This window comes from Symsagittifera roscoffensis, chromosome 1, assembly GCF_963678635.1.
Source record: "Symsagittifera roscoffensis chromosome 1, txSymRosc1.1, whole genome shotgun sequence".
Lineage (NCBI taxonomy): Eukaryota > Metazoa > Xenacoelomorpha > Acoela > Convolutidae > Symsagittifera > Symsagittifera roscoffensis.
The window spans coordinates 36,030,804-36,050,892 of record NC_087062.1 but is presented as its reverse complement, the minus strand read 5'-3'; positions in this window follow the sequence as shown (position 1 = coordinate 36,050,892).

Genomic DNA, 20,089 nt, shown 5'->3' with positions numbered 1-20,089 from the left:
GTTCAAACCAAGCACTGTTTGATCGAAGAATACAACAGTGCATGTGCTTCTTTTCCTTTTGGATGAGCCGACGAGAAAAGAAGCGAGTGAAAGAACTATGAATTGATATTTGTGTTCACAACTAGCGGAAGATACATGTTGCTAGTCGATTAACGATGCTGCGTCGATGAAATCGTGGTTTCATGATCAAACCGTAGCGACAAAAATGGGACAACTTCAAATTGTGAGAGAAAAATAGGTATTTTCAGACCTCAAAGAATTAAGTTTGATATGTTTTTTAAATGGTGATGTTTGCAAAGTTCAGCAAAGTCAAAGATGGCACCGGTAAAGCAAGCGAGCGAGCGTGCAGACTCAGAGAAACCGTTGCGGTTCTATGGGATCATGCAATTCTAACCAGTTGAAACCATGTTGCGTCTTTGTTTGGGAAAGCATTGAAAAAAAAAATAGTTTTTTTTTCTTATTTTTTGGGAACTTCATCGAAATTTTCGTAAATCTTGAAACTGGAACCAGATATAAACTATATTTATTATTAGTTATAAATTGGATATTTCATCTCTATAAAATATTTAATATAAACCAATCACGATCCATCTAACTAACAACCCACTTACTTGTAAGTGCTGAAATTACTTGTAACTTCAGCACCAGAGAGATTTGAATTTAACTTAGAAATTAGTTACCTCTCCAAGAGACTTTTAGCAATCGCAATAAGCCAGTATAGTCTAGATCTTTTGAGCCTAGCAGAGACTAGTTAAACACCCTGAGACTAGTAGATATAAGAGTAAGATTAGGATCGGTATTAGACTAAGAAGTTGCACGAATCTATCCGGCCGAAAATAAGATAGCGTGACGAGCAGACGGTGTACCCTATCCGAAATTACTCTATGAGTAACACCTCGAACCTAACTCATCTGGTGCGGCCGTAAGTCTCGAACAAGACCTTAAAAAACAAATTAGCTTAGAACTAACAGATAGATTAGAAATAGACAAAAACTTTTAAAAAAATGTTACATGATAATAATTTAATTGAAATGTCTCTACGACTCAATAGATCAGAGCTGCTATTCCGTACAATACGAGAACTACCAGGTATTGGAAGAAGGCCTCCGACAAGAGATGGTCTACGACTACGAAGAAACTTACCATCAAGTTTCATGGTCGTACGGCAAAAGCCAAAACAAACTTTTATATTTAAAGTTTTACTAGCAATGAATTTAGATTTTCATCTGCAAAGATAGAAACCTTGAAAAAAAATCTTCAATGATTATTTCAGGCGCTAAATCCCATTTACTATTGTACAATAACGATTTTAAAAAACACCTCAAATTGTTTCCTCTAAAACTGCAGTAAAATTCAAAAAGATATCTGAAAAATATATTTATTGAAAAGAAAAATAAAAATTAGTTAACATGATCATAAATTGTTAGTATATATAAATCATCCTGGCATCCCCAGCTTCATCACCTAAACATAACAGCAATCAATAAACCACTAATATATCATAAAACACCAAGCCTTTCTATCAAATAAATTTAATTAATCTTTAAAGGCTCATCCAAATTTTTCTTTTTATTTAATTTCAACTTGTTCAATCTTAAACTAGATCATCAAGGCTTTCCTTGGATCTCCCTTTAATAATTAAATGAAATCCATTTTATACCATAAAAATTGATATCTTGATCATCATGGCCTATCCTTGGATCAAATAGAACAATTTTGTTCTCCCACACACGATTAAAAAAGTGTCTAATCTCCCTTGGATTTCCTTGGATCTCCCTTAAATAATTAAATGAAATCCATTTTATACCATAAAAATTGATATCTTGATCATCATGGCCTATCCTTGGATCAAATAGAACAATTTTGTTCTCCCCCGCACGATTAAAAAAGTGTCTAACGAACTCAAACGTCGATTCACTACCCAAACCTTTCAAAGACCCAGGACTAATAGAAATTTTTCAATCACGCTAACCATTAAAATTAAGCTAAACAGTGACGAACTTCGGTTATTCATCCTCTCTTACCTAACCCAGGCTAAATCTTAAATCTTAGTAAGTATTAAAATAGTATCTAACGAACTACCTATGTTCTAAGTATACCTGACCTGAACCTTGTGGATCGATTTACTATTATCCAACCCTTGAACACAATCACTACCCCTAAGTAAGATTAAGCAAGTTAACACCTTAACTTAGAATAGCCGCGAGAAAGTAACAATCATTCTTCGAAATCGATATATACTTTGTTCTCCAACACTACATAAAAGACCCAGGTTAAGCTAACCAAAAAATCGTAAGGACTAACAGTCTAGGATATTAAAATCACCAATAACAATCTTGCACCCTTCATCCTAAACCTTATGTCACTGAACAATTTAGGAAATAAACAAACAATCGTACTACACAATTGTGAGATAAATAATGAAGCATACGATCTTGTAATTACACCGCACAAACAAACAAAAAATCACCCAGTTCACAATCGATTATACTTTTCCGACTCAGAAGCTACATCACATTCATCAAAACAAGGAAAAAAAGAATAAAAAAGATATACAAAAATAAACCAGTACGTTTATACAGTTGGAACCAACCAATCAGACACATTGAACATTACGCACTAACAGTCATAATCATAAAACGAAAAAATGAGCCAAAACCCAAGTAACGAAAGTCCAGACGAAGACTCTGTTTTCCCATTTATCATCATTCCACTCACTGAAGACAGAGGACAAATACAATTTTGCCATAATCTGATCGTAAATATATTTGAACAAGGGATTAGCCCATGTAAAGCAGAATTCCCAGAAATAAAAATCAAAAGACAAATTTTCGATCATTATATAAAAAGAATATCTAACTTAACCCAACAATATGGAATCTACACCACAGAACTCAGTACAGCAAGTAAATTTCATGGCAAATATGTTATCCAAACATATGATGTCGACATAGAATTTTCAAAAGTATTCACAGAATACATTAAAAACATACAACATCAAAATTCACAGAGAGCAAATTCAGTTTTCACTAACAATGTTTTGGCAATACTATATAATTAATTATCTATACTAGAAAAAACAGAAACCGAAAGCACATCACCGGTTCAAAAATCAAGACAAACAAATGTACGAAATGAAATTGCCGCACTCTCAGCATTTTTGAACACAATTCGTGAAAAATTTTCAAACAATGAAATTTCACCAAATGTCAAACACGATTTACAAAAATCTTAGCATGGTTTATGAATGACTATTTTACCCACAATATAGATTTAATTGCACAAGCACGAAAAAAATTTAGACCCCGAAGTACAAATGATGACACTGTCATTGCCGAAAAATCAGATTACATTTGGGACCCTGATTGGTCTCATCCACTATTCCTGAACATTCCAATAGACATCTCAAGTCAAAACAATCAGTACAATAAGTATTCACAAAGATTATGTAAAAATAATTCCACTCACAACAGAAGCAATACCTTTAAGTTATAACTCATTTTTACCCGATAGAAGCCAAAATAATAGTTTAAGTTCAACTCTTGTACAACAAGAAAATTTAAATGGAACTAGAAATCTTACACAACAGGATATTCAAACACCATCACATTTTATAAATGAAGAAACAGTTGAAACAATTGTAACAACTACACAGCAAAGTACTTCACCAATACATCCAAACCTTACAACACCAAAACCAAAGACTTCAATATTTCCTCAAGTAACGTTGCAATCTACGGTTAAACCCTCGGTTGCTCCAAAATATTCACATATGGATTACCAAACATTTAGACCAACGAAGAAACCTCCACAAAAACAAGAACATTCACCAGAAGTAATTTTGCAGAACACAATTATATCTACGTAAATAGATCACAAAAACTTAAACCTCCTCGTACAAACCCGCAAAATCCTTCATTTTTACAACGACAAAATTTCCAACAACAAACATCAAATTTCGTAAAATTTAATGACAACCCACGAAGTCCAACAGATCAAGTGAAAACTACCCATTTTTTCAACAGAATAAAAACAGTAAACAACCATACCAAAATAAACAAAAAAGCACCTTACTATACACCTAATTATCTATCATCAGATGATGATGATCATTATCAACCAGATATTTTCGCACCATATACAAAAGAATACCGCGGAAAACCACTTCGACCAAATCAAGCATCCCGAAATACAAATTTTATCCACAAAACCTAGCTAATACACAAAATCACCAACTGTTGCAAACGCAAAATCCAACCTATACAGCATCATATCAACCAATACAAAGGCAAAACCCAGTAAACACTAATTAATATCAACCAACAGAAATGCAAAATGAAATACCATTACCATATTATTTACAACATGAAATAACAAAAAATCAACTGACAAAATTTTCACAAATGCCTAATGCCGCAGAATCACTACAGATGACTATAAATCCATACCTCATGGGTGGATCATCAATAACATCAAATAAACCATTAATGGTATTCAAAGGCACAGACCCTGAACATTCTGTAGAAGACTAATTAAACGCAGCCACATCAAATTCAATTTTAAATATCGGACCTGAACCAAATAATACACCACTCCATCAAAATTGGATAGATAGACGCACAGCGTTAATCCAAACAACACTTGATGGCGCAGCCCAGAAATGCTTTTCAGTTTTACCAATAATCATAAAAACAGATTGGAAAAGATTTACACAAGAATTTTCAAAAATGTTTGATTCTGAAAGAAATAAACAACACCAAAGAGTTTTATGTAATGAAATTCGCAGACTACCAAACGAGACAATTAAACAATTCGCAAATAGAATCGAAACACTAGTTCGAAAAGCATATTCACTGAACACTCATGATTATGAAAACACGAAAATGACAGAAATTTTAATGATGACTCTAACACCTCAATTAGGAAAAATAGCTATTAAAAAGAGAGCATCACATCCCTCATCAATTCGAGAACCAGATTTAGATTTTGGAAAATTAGTTGATAAACTAGAACAAGCAGAAGTCACAATGAAACTTGAAGAAACAGAAAATCTCATACTACACTACGTTAATAGAATCGAAACAAATACTACTCATATAAACAACATACACGATTCAGATATAGACATAACTGAAAAACTTACTGAAATTTTGAACATATATGAGAAAAATTCCACTTTCAAAGCTAAACCATCTTTCAAGAAATGGTGTAATTATTGCCGAAGATACGGGCACAGCATTGCCGAATGTAGACAAAAACAACAAGATAACCAGAACAAGCCACAGAAGTACAAAGAACCAAATAAATCATTCTATCATCACATGAAAAAAGATCAAAATTTACCAAACAAAAATATACATAGTAATAACAGCTCTGGTAAACCGCTCCCAAATAACTCAAATTACTGAAGAAACCAATCACCCTATAACTCTAACTACAGAGGTAGATCACCAGAACAAAGAAGTTCAGGAAATTTCTCAAAAAGTTTATATAGTCGATCAAATAGCCAAAATAATCAGTATAGAAACAACTATTCACGTTCAAAATCAAACAGAAGAGAATATTCATCTAATACCAATTCCCACTCAAACTCTAGGAATAGACACTACTCAAACGAAAGATCACGAAATTCATCATACAATAGAAATAGAAACTATTCAAATAATAGGAATAGAAGTCATTGAAACAATAGAAATCAACGTTACCAAAACAACAGATCAAGAAACAATTCATACAACAGATCTAACTATCAAAGAAACAATAACAATTACTATAATAGGTCACAAAACAACTCTCACAAAATAGGAATCCCAATTATAACAATCGAAGAAATTATTCTCAATCCCCTTATCGAAACAACAATCGTTACCCTGATTCCCAACACAAATATAGAAGTAACACACCGAAACATCAGCGAAAAATTAATCAGGTACAAGCAACTGAAGGAAAAAATTCAGATCCCCCTGGTATTGACAACACAGAAAGTACCGAAATACAATTAAACCACATTAATTGTGAATCAACAGACAGAGAAAGTGACACAAATAACACTATCTCAGTTAATATGATCACAGACGAAAACGACTACGAACCCATTCTATACGAACAACCCTTCACTTCACACATTTACGAAAAGCCATCGGAACTTCTTCAAGACTGTTTTACTAGACCCATAAGAAATAATGTACCAGTTGAACAAAATGTAAATGAAATAAACACAGTAGTCAATAACGAAAAACAACGCTCGAAAATCACATTTACCAAAATATACAAAAAAAACTGCCAAGAGAAAAAAATTGGACAATCCCATTTCTCCTAGAAAGCCCAAAAAGTAAAGAATTTCAACCACCAGATCTTGAAAAAGATTTTTTAATTGACTCAGAAGCAGAAACCAATATTATTAACATCCCTACTTGGAATGAAAGCAAAACGTTACACCCAATCCTAACACCAATAAAAACAGCCAGCAAACTAGCAACAGCACGAGGCTCAACATTAGTAAATTATGGAAAAATCCAACTTTTCCTTGTTCCCACTAGAACAATGGAACAAAATAAAATACTAAGCAAACCATTTAAACAAACTTTTCACATTACAGACATAAAACACAATATCATTTGCATACCATTTATAACTAAGTATATTCCCACAATAAACATTTTAATTAGCAAACTTCAGATAAAAGATAAGTACACAAGAACAAAAAACACAGCCTTAATATTCTATCAAAGATTAAACAAACAACCACCATTTTTTTCCAAATTTCATCCTATATACAACCAGGAACGAAAATAACTGAAACCACTATCATGAAATGTACATAACTTTTCAATCAAACAAGTCTACCAGTACGATAAAGACCAAAACAAACAACATCTCTTTATGTCAGACCTTGAATTTAAACCCATCCATAATTTTTTTCGATTCACAATTTCATCCATAAAATATATGAAACATTCAAACTCAACAGATATTATTTCATTACACGTGTATAACAATTCACCATACCAGATAACACTACCCTTAGGACTCTTAGGATACTGTGAAACAAATGCCACAACATTACCCACAAATGAAGTCGCATATCGAGTCAATAACATATTACAAGTATTATATATATGCCACTCCACAATTCTTGATGAAGAATTATCAATAAACAATTTGATAAGCAACGAAAAAAAAACACTGACTACTTCACAAAAACACCATATTTTAAACCAACGTTTAAAATATCACATTATACGGAAGAGCAACAAAAGTTTATAACAATGTTTATTTTTCAACATTCTCAAATAACACAAAACGAATTCGACAAATTAGCCGAACTATTATTAAAATATCCAACAGTTTATGCAACATCAAATTTCGATGTTGGAAAAGTTCACCACTACATTTACCTTTACACCACCTTTCACCACTACATTTACCTTTAAAACCTGACGCAGTTTTCAAAAAGCAAAGAGCAAGTAAAGTACGGATACCTTTAGAAGGTAAAGTAAACAGAATACTTGACATTTTAGAACTATATGATATTATATCACCAGTAAATAAAGAAGAACAACCAAAAGTTAATACCTTTGTCAACCCAGTTATCATCTTAACTAAAGGAGAATCATTAAAAATCGTTCTGGATGCTAGATACCTCAATTCACTAATTGACGAATCAAAATGCAATTGGTCCATTGAACCTATTCAAGTAATTCTAACAAAAATAAATGGTAAATACTTCACAACCACAGATATGAATAGTGCATACAATCAAATGCCACTAGATGAAAAATCACAACGGTTAACACAATTGGTTGTTGGAAATCAACAATACGAATTCAATAGATTATTCTATGGAATTTCTATAGGACCAGCAGCTTTTTCAGCTGTTATGAGTAAAATTTTTAGACCACGTATACTAAAAAAACATGCAATCGCATACTTAGATGATGTTTTCATGCAATCACAAACGAAAGACGAAATATTTATAATTTTAGAACAATATCATCAAATACTCAAAAATGAAAACATGAAAGCAGCCCCAGACAAATCACGTTTGTTCTTAACACGCGTAAATTTTCTTGGCCACATTATCGAAAGTAACACTTTAAATCCATTGGAATCACAAATACACGCAATTCAGAAACTTCAACCACCCACAAATAAAAAGAAAATCCAAGAATTTCTTGGAATGTTAATTTTTTTAAGTAAATATTTATACGAAATGCAATTATACTTAAGACCTTTCTATAACATCCTTAGACAACAAAATAACTTCGAATGGACCACCGAACACCAAACAAGATTCGAAGAAATTAAAAAATTATTAACAGAACAAATATCAAATACAATCCCAGATCCAAATCAACCATTGTGCGATGCTTTGTGCGATGCTTCAAAATTTGGCATCGGCGCAGCATTACTACAATCACACAGTGGAACAAATAAAATGAATCTTATATCAGCAAACTCTCGTTTATTTACACAAGCTGAACTACGACTCTCTACTCTCATGAGAGAATGCACAGCTATAATATACACACTTACCGAATACGAAATTCTGATACTTGGATCAAAACATCCAACATTTCTATTTACAGATCACAAACCAATAAGATTTCTTTTCACACAAAAATCAAACCCAAACCATAGAGTTTACAGATTTCAATTAATTCTAATGAAATTCCCAAACGTACATATAGTTTCGACAGCAGGAAAAAACCTTGCACTACTAGATACATTAAGTATAAATACACCACCTGAACTACTTACACGAAAAACTACAGTTGGAATACAACAAAATATTAAATTCTATCTTGCAAAAAATGAAACATCACCAAGATTAGAATGCAAATATGCAGTAAAATCTGATATAGATCAGTCACAGATAAATAACATACAACATTTCCCACTCTATTTAGATTGTCAAAATAACCACTATGAAGTAGATCTATTAGGAACATCCACATTCAAACCAATTCCTTATTCACATTGGATAAAAAATAATACCCAACAAAAGACAATCAAACAACAACCACACAAAAAAGACACCTTTCCATTGATAGAAAAAGAAAATTTAACTGACAAAATAAAACTAATCAGGACCACCAATAAAAAATTTAAAACACTAAATAAATCAAGTTTTTGATCTTCATGGCCCACTCGACACAATCCTTTTGTCAAAATTATAAGTTGAAAAACTTTTTCTACCTACAACAGAAAAAATTACACTGGCGTTATTACAGAAATACCAAAACTTTGATCCCGTAATTCGACAACTCAAATCATGGCACAAGTATAAAACTAAACCAACAAAAGCTGATACAACAATACTAGGAAATAAAACACTCCTCCGATACTTAAGAAAATATAATAATACAACTATTAATGAAATTACAGACCTTTTAGAATATCAGACACCCGATTTTAAAGTACCCTGTCTCCCCCTCAGTTTGATGCTGATAGCATTTAACATATCCCATACACAACATACCAAAGGACACTCAGGATCAGAGAAGACATATTCAAATTTTTTATACAAAATTTTTACTTCCCAAATGCACCATTTTTGATAGAAATATTATGCAACAATTGCATAATAAGTCAATTAAATAAACCTTATCCAAATCAAAAACAAATAGCACCAAAACAAGATTTTAAAGGACAAAGTCTATATTTCAATCATAGAATTTCATTTGACACAAAAGGACCAATTTCACCATCCTCCGAATGAAATTATATTATGGTAATTGTTGATGCATTTACGCATTTTGTACCACTCCACCCGGTACCACATTGTAATGCTTATTACACATATACAACATTTTACGAACATTGGATAGCTAAATTCGGACTACCAGAAAAACTAGTCACAGATAATGGAACAGAATTCATTAATAACGAAATCATCACTTTATGCCACCTGTATAACATTAAACATAAACCACGTACATCTCATGCACCTTGGACAAATGGAAGGTTGAAGGTATGAACCGTTCACTACAAGAATATCTTCGATGCATCATTAATGGAAATGATACACGATACACTGAATGGTCAACAGATGAAAAATTATTCCCATTATTCTATAATTCACAAATTACAACAACTCTAGGATTGTCACCACATTAAATGGTTTTCAATCAAAAACCACGAAAAACAATTTTGTTTGCAGCAAATGCCCATAAAAATCCACAAGGATATTGCCTTTCATCATCCACAAATTTTTAAATTAGCTTCCGGTACGCATAACAAATGGATTTTAAATACAGATAAAAAGCACAATGAAATCTACCAAAAAGTAACAAAGAAGTTGTTACAAAGGCAAAATATAAATAACCAACTTAATTCACGTTTCATGCCAGCCACAGACTTAAAAATTGGGACATTTGTTTTAATACCTAATTTTAATACACAAAAAGGAATCTCCAGAAAATTACAACCACTTCAAAAAGGACCCTAACAAATAATTGATGAACCAACTGAAGTAACATACAACTTATTGATCCAAATAAAAAAGATATCATTCAACACCGCAACAACTTATTACCTTTTTACCCAAAAGAATACGCACTGGATCAACAACAAAAATCCAAACATAGAGAATTATCCCGTCTTAGAAGTCAACCACGAAAAAACTATGAGACATTCATCACACAATCTAAAATATTAAAGCAAATTGAATTTCAGAAACAACCTTAATTTAGATTACCGTACACGTTCTTTTTAATCACTTTAAACTTTTACATTTTTTTAAAAACATGCTGAAAACACAAACTTTCCAATAAAAATTAAAAACTCAGATACCTTTCCAAAATTGCTAATCAACCACTACCAAACCAGCCCACCAACTACATCCCAAGACAGTCCAATAACACCTTAAACTACAAACAATCCCCAACCATCAACACGCATTTCTTTACAAGACAACCCATAACCATTAGAACCAGTTAACCGCCAACCATCTTTAAGTGAAACAACAAATAATTTACATCCCACCTTGCAACAAGATCTCAATCGAGTCAGACACATTAGCCAAAATCAAAATACATCTGAGATGCATAGACAAATTATACATCCGCAAAGAAAAAGAAATTTTCAAACCCCCAGAGTTCATTTTAATACCCCCAATCACCAACACCAACTACCTCAGAACTTTCAACAAGAAACTCCCACACTTCTTTCACAACATAGCACCTCAATTATTCCCTCAGACTACCTAGGTTCAACCCCAACATCACAACTAATCCGAGAAAACCCTTTTAACCCCCCAGACACCACCGAACGACCACCATATTGGACAACACACTCATATACTCAAGGTGAACCGAATTTAGTAAAAGATACAATAGATATTTCTTCTGATACAACGCTATCATCCCTGCCAGAAACACTTTCACTCCCATCAACACCATCTTTAAGTCATATACCACCAGCACTCTTTCCTCCTAATTTTCCCACTAAACTCGACGCTTGATACCAAGAACAATCATCGACAAACAACCCCCTACGATTGGACTGGAATACCTTCGTAGCACCTCCCCCACTATTTGGACAACATCAAGAAAGTAGCCGACTCCACAATTGGGCTCTCAGTAGATTACAATATAGACAAGATATTCACAAAGATATTCAAGAACACAACATTCAAATACTTCAACAAAATAGTCTCCAATTAAAATTTGAAATCACAGTCAGACTTAATAATATTGTTCAACACCCTTTCCCTTGAGCCCACCAAATATAACAGCTCAATCACTACCTCCCCCATTTATAACAACTGAAGTTATGTACAAATACGATAGATATACCAAAAACACAATTGGATATATTACCTTTTATAACCCGTACTCAGGACTATCAAACACATGTATATTTTAAAAGTATTCACATTTCAACACCTACTTTTTCTAATTTTTTCCGAACAAAATACAAATCCATCTCCTCGCACAGGACCTCAGGATTTGTTAGTAACACACTATGATTGTGAAGAAAACGAAAAAAAAACGCTACACAAATACGCTATAAATCAAGTCACACAATGCGAATCCGAACCACAAGCCATAGAAACAAAAAATATAGTAGCCACAATATACTCAAAAGCCCGATCAACAACATTAACAGGATACAAGTTTACAGCAACATTTTCCGAAAATAAAGTACCTTGCTCGCAAGTCTCAAACGGAAATAAAAGCCGACTAGACCACAAATCTTAGCACATCAAGCAGAACTTGAAAAACACCAAGGTCACATAAGACTAGACACAAACTTCCGCTTTCATGGAGCACACGGAAGGTTGATATACGATCTACATGATAAACACTGGATACCTGATATAGTTATAAATGATCCCTCAAATTGCAAAGCAGATACAAAAAAAAAGGGATATCAAGAAATAATGTTTTTTGACTGGAAAATACAACTTGAAAAAGTACAACTTACACAAGATTTAAAGGATGACACAATTCTTTACCAAGGAATTCGACTTCCTTGCAAAAATGACCAAGGATATTGCGATCCTGTAACACGAACGCAAGCAACCATTGTATGGTTTCCTGAAGAAACCTGCACAGTTTTTCAAGTAGCAAGGATACACGCTAGAATTATTAAATGTCACCAAAACTTTTTAATTGAATCAATCCCATTTGAAGAAGTCAGCCCTGATCAAATTAGAAATAATAACAACAAATTTAAGAACCTCCACAAAATAGAAAATAAACTAACACGATTTCAAATATCCCAGAAACAGAACTAGTATGTAAATATAAAAAACCAATTTACAAAACACAGTACTCAGAAATCCTTGTCGAATACGAACATGGTTTCGACATGAATACAGGACATCTAATTGTAGACCCTATGGCCACGTCTCATTCACTTACCGACGGAAACTCTTATGTTTCAGTAAAAATTCAGAAAAACATAGGACGATTAGGTTCAAAATTAAAACCACAAGAGGCAGATAGTACACGGTTACAAGAACTATCACTTATGAACCGCTAATATTTTGGCGCAATTCATTATGCTATACATTTAGATATGAAACTATATTATACAATAAGCAGAATTATTCAAGAAAGGTCACTCTCAGAATTAGAAACCTTACATCAACTATGTGAACTTGAAAGAACACAAATTCTACAGTCACTAGCACTAGCAGTTCTCAAAATACCATAAGCAGAATATTTGTTATCCGGAAATAGATCAAATTTTATTGATTATGAAGGAAATATTTTATGGTAATAGACTTGTACCAAAAAAGTATCACCTTTATACGTTTTTGAAGATAAAAGATGTTACAAAAGAATCCACATATTCTACAAAAATAAAGTATATTTTGTTGATACACTCTCAAGACGAACATATTTTTGGTACACGACAGTACCATGTGGATCAGAAAACAGCCACAACGTTGTACGATTAAATCCCGACGAAGATAAATAATATCTACTAACACCATACCCAACATTAATGACACCATTAAAAAGTTTTCACCTGAAAGCATTCGAGCTATAGCCCGCAATCCAAATATCCATTTACAATCGATAGGTATAAATTCAAAATCAGACATACAACATCATATACGTACACAACACTTTCAAGAACTACTTACAAAAATGGGCACAATACAATGACAATCAATAGACCAAAACTTACGAAAACTTGCGGAAACAGCAGAATTTTCAAATACTTAGGCACAAGATTACAGCGGATATTTTCAAGACATCAAAGAATCTATTTACCGAAATGGTGAAAAATATCAACAACAAAACATATCACCAATCAATATTTTTAGTTTTGTAAATCTCAAGAACGAAGTTTTAGCCTTTCTAGGATGGCCGTATTACATCTTAGAAAGATTTACTATCTTATACGCAATGTTTAATTTTATTGGATTTCTTTTCTCATTAAAAAAAGGAATCTATAACACATGCGCATTTCATACACAAGTAAACCGAAATACCAGCGTAGCACGCATACTATTTGCAGAAATTTTTGGAATATTTTCATCATCAATAAACAAAATCCTCTTAGAAGCACAAATTAAGGAATATAATACAAAACTATCAACAAATCCCAACACATACGATGACTCAAATAATATTACAAATGCACTACCTACGGTACCCCATTTGCCAAATCTACGTCACAATCATCCATTATCATTAGTCTCACGAAATTTTTGGAACTTAGCAATCACAAACCCTCCAAACTTCAGACCCAGCCACATACAAAGCGCCATCCAACATTTAAGGACACAACACGCTCCAGTTTACGATACATACGAACAGATCATTGAATAGCCCCATACCACTACTTTTCAATCTCAAAATATTCATTGTTTTAGCCCATGATGAGCAGACAAGTTGGATCACTCCACCGATCAAACCCTCACCCTGCCAACCTCCAAAATCCACTCCCTATTATCCCACTTTTTGCTTTTCCGCCACCTGATTCACCACATACTTTTACATCATCAGGCATGAATTCTGACACTAACTCAAATATCACAGTTTATACAACAATTTCACAATTCAATAATTCTGATATAGAAACTCCTGATGAGTTCGCAGATTCCGAACTATTACCTTCTACTCATACCCCGACCAGCTCCACAACCTTCTCAAAACCTCCTTTCCCGACCTATCCAACCCCAAAGCCAACATACATCTCCTTCTCAAGTAACCCCAACCTACTCCCCATTCAATAATGAACGCTCCACCAACAACTCCCCAGATACTATTCAAATTTCCGGAGAACTAGATAATTTTATAACACTCCAACAACAATTGCTATCTCCCCACACTCTAACTATTCGCCAATTATCATCAACAATAACATCATCAAATCCACCAACACCTACATCAATTTCAGATTATACTCCATCATTAGCTTCTTCATCCACTTGAACAGAAACATCCAATAGTCCTGACCGTGCTTATAGAAGAATTCCCAAATCACCCATTCCCATCCAAACTGCCCGAGAATATCTTAACCATCCAGACCACACCAATACTCCAAATTACTTTCAACTAACCCTACCCTTCTTTCCCCAATACACCTTAAGCCAATCCGACCTTAACCCTGAACCACATCATTTCGTAGACGAACATGCATTAATACCCACACTTCATTGGACAGCTTATTACAATTTCACTAACCCTCTTACTCTACCACTCCCTACCACCACAGTAGATATTGAAAGATGTAGAAACGATTTATTTACTCTAACCACATCACTAACATCCAGACAATTTACATAGGTAGGATATAAAAAAATACTAAAAACATTCACTGCACCCCGCGCTAACGACTACTCAATTGAATATTATGATCATAACATCATCAGATCTAATCAAGATCAACTTCTTGACGACGATCAATTCGCAAATCTACAAATAACGGAAAAATTTTTCATTAAAACATCATACTTATTCACACTTAACATACTCGATAAAAAGCATGATCACATTATTTCAGAAGCACTATCAGACATTCAAGCTTACGAACCTTTTCGCGAAAAATTTCAAACATTTTCAATAACCTTTCACTTCCTGACACCAAAAGAACGTGATTTGCACTGCTCACGTGACATCATGTTGAGAACTAAGCAAACACGCACCTACAATTGTTATCGTTTCATTCAAATTCATTTTCATACACACACACACCATCACGACAACCTCACCCCAGATTTCAATTCATCAATTCCAAATACAGCTCACCGTTTTTTCTAAACTTCACGTATTGCATTAAAAATACTAACTTTCAAGGCATCCTCCGGAATTATGATCCAGTCACTCAAATGTATATTTTTTGTCCCCTCACGAAGACCTTCAACGACGAAGAATCTCGACCCCTGATCATTCCGCATGAATATATTCAACCTATAGAAGTACCCATTTTTGAATTCATCCACAACACTAAATACAATCGTAAAATTTACAATCTAATCCAGAACACACCTCATGAATTTGCAGTAGGCACCGAAGAACTAAAAACCATAAAAGCACTACAATTGCTTTGGCCACTGCTGCAAAATAAAAATATCATACGCATACTAGCAAAATTACTAACTACATTAGACGCTATTCACGATGTTTTCCCTCACGGCTTTTTCCCCGACGACTAAGGTAATTATGATCTTAATAAATTTCAAACTAACTCTTTCAAAATAGAACTAACCAAGTTATTCAGTAATTTGCATTTTCTTTAGTCTTCACAACACGATAACCTTCAAAACAAGAAAAAACAAATAAAAATATAAACTCTGTTTTTCATATTAAACTCTATTAAACCAACAGCACAAAATGATGCAGTAAAAATCAATTGAAAGTATTAAATTCATTTCTAAATTATTTCCCTAAATGTAGTAAGTTTAAGTACGATGAAATTCAATTGATACTTTTCAACCCCAAAAGCAGTAAAACTTAGTCTTAAAAGCAGTAAATTCATACAAATGAAATGCAGTACTAAACTCTTCTATAACTTCTGTTCAAACGCACAGAAATTCTATCCACAATCGCACAGCTCGCCCACGAAGAATTGTTTAAAAATAATGAATTCATCTTAAGTTTTCACTAACAACGACTAAACCAACAATAACAAGTTTCCACTTTTCCTTTAACCCGATTGGAATGGAATTATATAACAACCAAACTAACCAACGCAGCTTACTAAACACCATTAACCATAAACTAACAGCATGACTAAGAAAAGAAAACCCACGGTACGCAAACCGGATTAACCCAGTTTAAAACTGGATAAATTATTCTTTTGAAGACTATTACCATGTCTAAAAAAGAAATAATAAAACACCAAAAAGTCACAAGACAAACCCAAACCAAAAACAATTTGTTTTTGAGAAAAGGACACAACCAACGTAACAAAAGGAAAACCAGAAATAATATAACATAAATTGTTAACACAGAACAGGACCCCTTAAAAATCCAGCACGAAATCATACTCCCACTCCTGGCCTAACCCACCAGAGAGGACGTCCTGAGCATTCTCTATAGCAGGCCTAACCCACCGTGCTACATCCACGCTTTGTGACCACATCAATATTTTTGACAAGAGGTACTCAAGTGTGATTAACTCTTAAAAATAACTGAACTAAAACTAAAACGCTTTTGCGAAAACAATTAACCAAAATCATAACTAAAAAACTAAAATTAACAAAATTTATAAAATGTAAATCATAATATGCAGTACATAGATTACACATAACCACACAGACAAGCATCCGATATGCCGCTCACAAACACGACTCAAAAAGGATTCAGAATACGACTTGACTTCGCAGAAAATGGACTTCATTGAATCAGACCAATGACCACCTCGATGTCCAAGTATACGTGGTCAAATCTGAGCTACCAGGCATTCCCTCCAAACTCGAGTTTCACGCCATTCCCAAATCAGATCGAAACACAGTTCTCCACAACCAATCAAGAACAGACGATCATAGCAAACCATCTTGAAATCAGATTGATTTCGTTGGCGGTCATAGTCTTTGTCAAACGATAACTAACAACTTCATATCGACGACTCCAACTTCCTGGAGCTCTCTTCTCCGAGAACAAAACAAGAAATGATGCTCGCCAAATATCAACGGTCATCATCCACCCTCCATTACAGATAGAAGATAGAAGGTTAAAAAAACTCTGTAAACCCCGGATGGGTGGAACCAGATATAAACTATATTTATTTTTGGTTATAAATTGGATATTTTATCTCTATAAAATATTTAATATTAACCAATCACGATCCATCTAACTAACAACCCACTTATTTGTAAGCGCTGAAATTACTTGTAATTTCAGCACCAGAGAGATTTGTATTTAACTTAGAAATTAGTTACCTCTCCAAGAGACCTTTGCAATCGCAATAAGCCAGTATACTCTAGATCTATTGAGCCTACCAGAGACTGGTTAAACACCCTGAGACTAGTAGATATGAGAGTAAGATTAGGATCGGTATTAGACTAAGAAATTGCACGAATCTATCCGGCCGAAAATAAGATAGCGTGACGAGCAGACGGTGTACCCTATCCGAAATTACTCTATGAGTTACACCTCGAACCTAACTCTAAACAATAAAACTAAAAATTTTAAAACTAAAAACCAATTGTATTTTTGTTTCAAGCTCTAGTGCGCTGAACTTTTTTGGCATTGACAAGAATTTCTACGCTTGTATCGGCAAGTTGGTTAAAGTTACCATCTTTGCTTTTTCCCGGCTGATAATGGATAAAACCGTAAGAACAAAACAATTGAGTATTTTGGGTTCAAACTTTTAGACTATATTTTAAGCAGATCAAAACTTCACAGGAGTTTGGGCTTGCCACCGAACTTCAAACTGATATAACTTAAAGACCCCAAAAGCTAAGTCGACATTTTTTGGCTTATCAGCAGCTACTTAGATGCCATTCGTCTCATGATCAGACCCAAATTTTGTCAATTGCAACAAGCTTGATTTTGCTCAAACTCTTAACGTCTCCTATGAAATTACTCTGTGTGATTACTCTGGGCGTAATAAATTTCAAGTGCAACTTATGATATCTTAAAAAGTTGAACACCTGGTGTTGCCATGCGGCCTCTAAGTCTTAATTAGTCCCATCTAAGTCCTAATTAGTTCCAATGTTGCTTAACTTCGTTGATCGGACAAGAACTGGTGTTTTCAACATATTGTGATATTAAGAATTTCACTCATTCTACGTAAATTTCTATTTTTCTCTCAATTGCTCTCGGTTTCAGAGATGACCATCGCTGTTTCAAAAAAAAATCAGTTACTTCCATCTTTGAATCAGTCTTCAATGAATCAAAATTTTTAATAATCATAAATATTCGTTTTCAAGAAGGGAACAGTCTGGATTATTATTTACATAACTCAAACAATAAAAAAATTCTTCCCAACTTCCCAACTTGGAAGAACACCTAAAAAGCCAGTTAGCTGCCTATCGAGTTTTGTCTTCATGAGCAAACAACTAAAATTACAATTAATTTCCGATTGCCAAAAAACATTCAACAGAAAATCCTTATCACAAATGTAAAGATCCCGTATTAGATGCAGAACTGAATTTAGTTGACTGTTTTGACAATCAATAAATCCTAAATTATTTTTTTTTGTCTAAGGCATAAAGATGATTAACTAATAATTAAACCGTATTTTTCAGTTTTTTCATGTTGTGGCTTGTCATTTTTTCTGTGTTTTGTAACGTGATATTACGTTTGTTATTTGAGAATGCGTCAAGAATTTTTTGATCAGTGATTATTTTATTGATTAGTAAGCAGGGATGCTGCCTCCTTATGATTTTAGTCAGTAACTTCAATAGTTCATATATATGCAACTCCCTGATGTAACAGATCTCAAATTTGTCTTTTATTTTCCGGAGACTGTCTGATTTCGCAAATTGAAGCAATTTCGAAGTATCAGCTTCTGATGTTTCTCAATTTTTTAATTCGGTTTTTGAAGCAGTTCCATATATGTAATACAACATGCTGATATATTGGTTGAATATAAGTTTTGCAAATAATTAGAAGTTTTTTTTATGTAAATATTTGCCGCAAGTGGTATATAATTGACGTATTTCGAGATATACTAGTTTAAAATTTTTGAATATGAAACTTGAAAATCAGCTTATCATCCAAAAAAAGGCCAAGATACTTTGGGGATGTTTCTCCAATTACTGTTTTTTTTATTTTTTGGGATATCTAATAGATTTTCAGGAAAATAAAATTTTGAAAAATTTGAACTTAATCACAGATCAAGTGTGAAAGTTTGAGTCGTACGAGTTTCTTACGACCGATTAGCTAGCTTCAAAAGTTTTAGATAAACTTTTATGTCCGGGATAATTCATCACGCATGAATAACTCGTTTTACGATTTCAGGATTATGGATAAAATTTTCAAAAATTTTTCTAAATTAGTCCAGAGCAATGCCAAATTGGCCAATTTCAAACACTCAAAATTTTCCAAAAATTTTTGGAGGTAAGGTATCTTTTTAAATTTTATTTAAGGGAGTCAACATCTCCGATGCAATATAGAATTGTTTTGTTAAAAACTAATATTTCAATCGCCCAAAACTGACTGATTAACAAAACCAC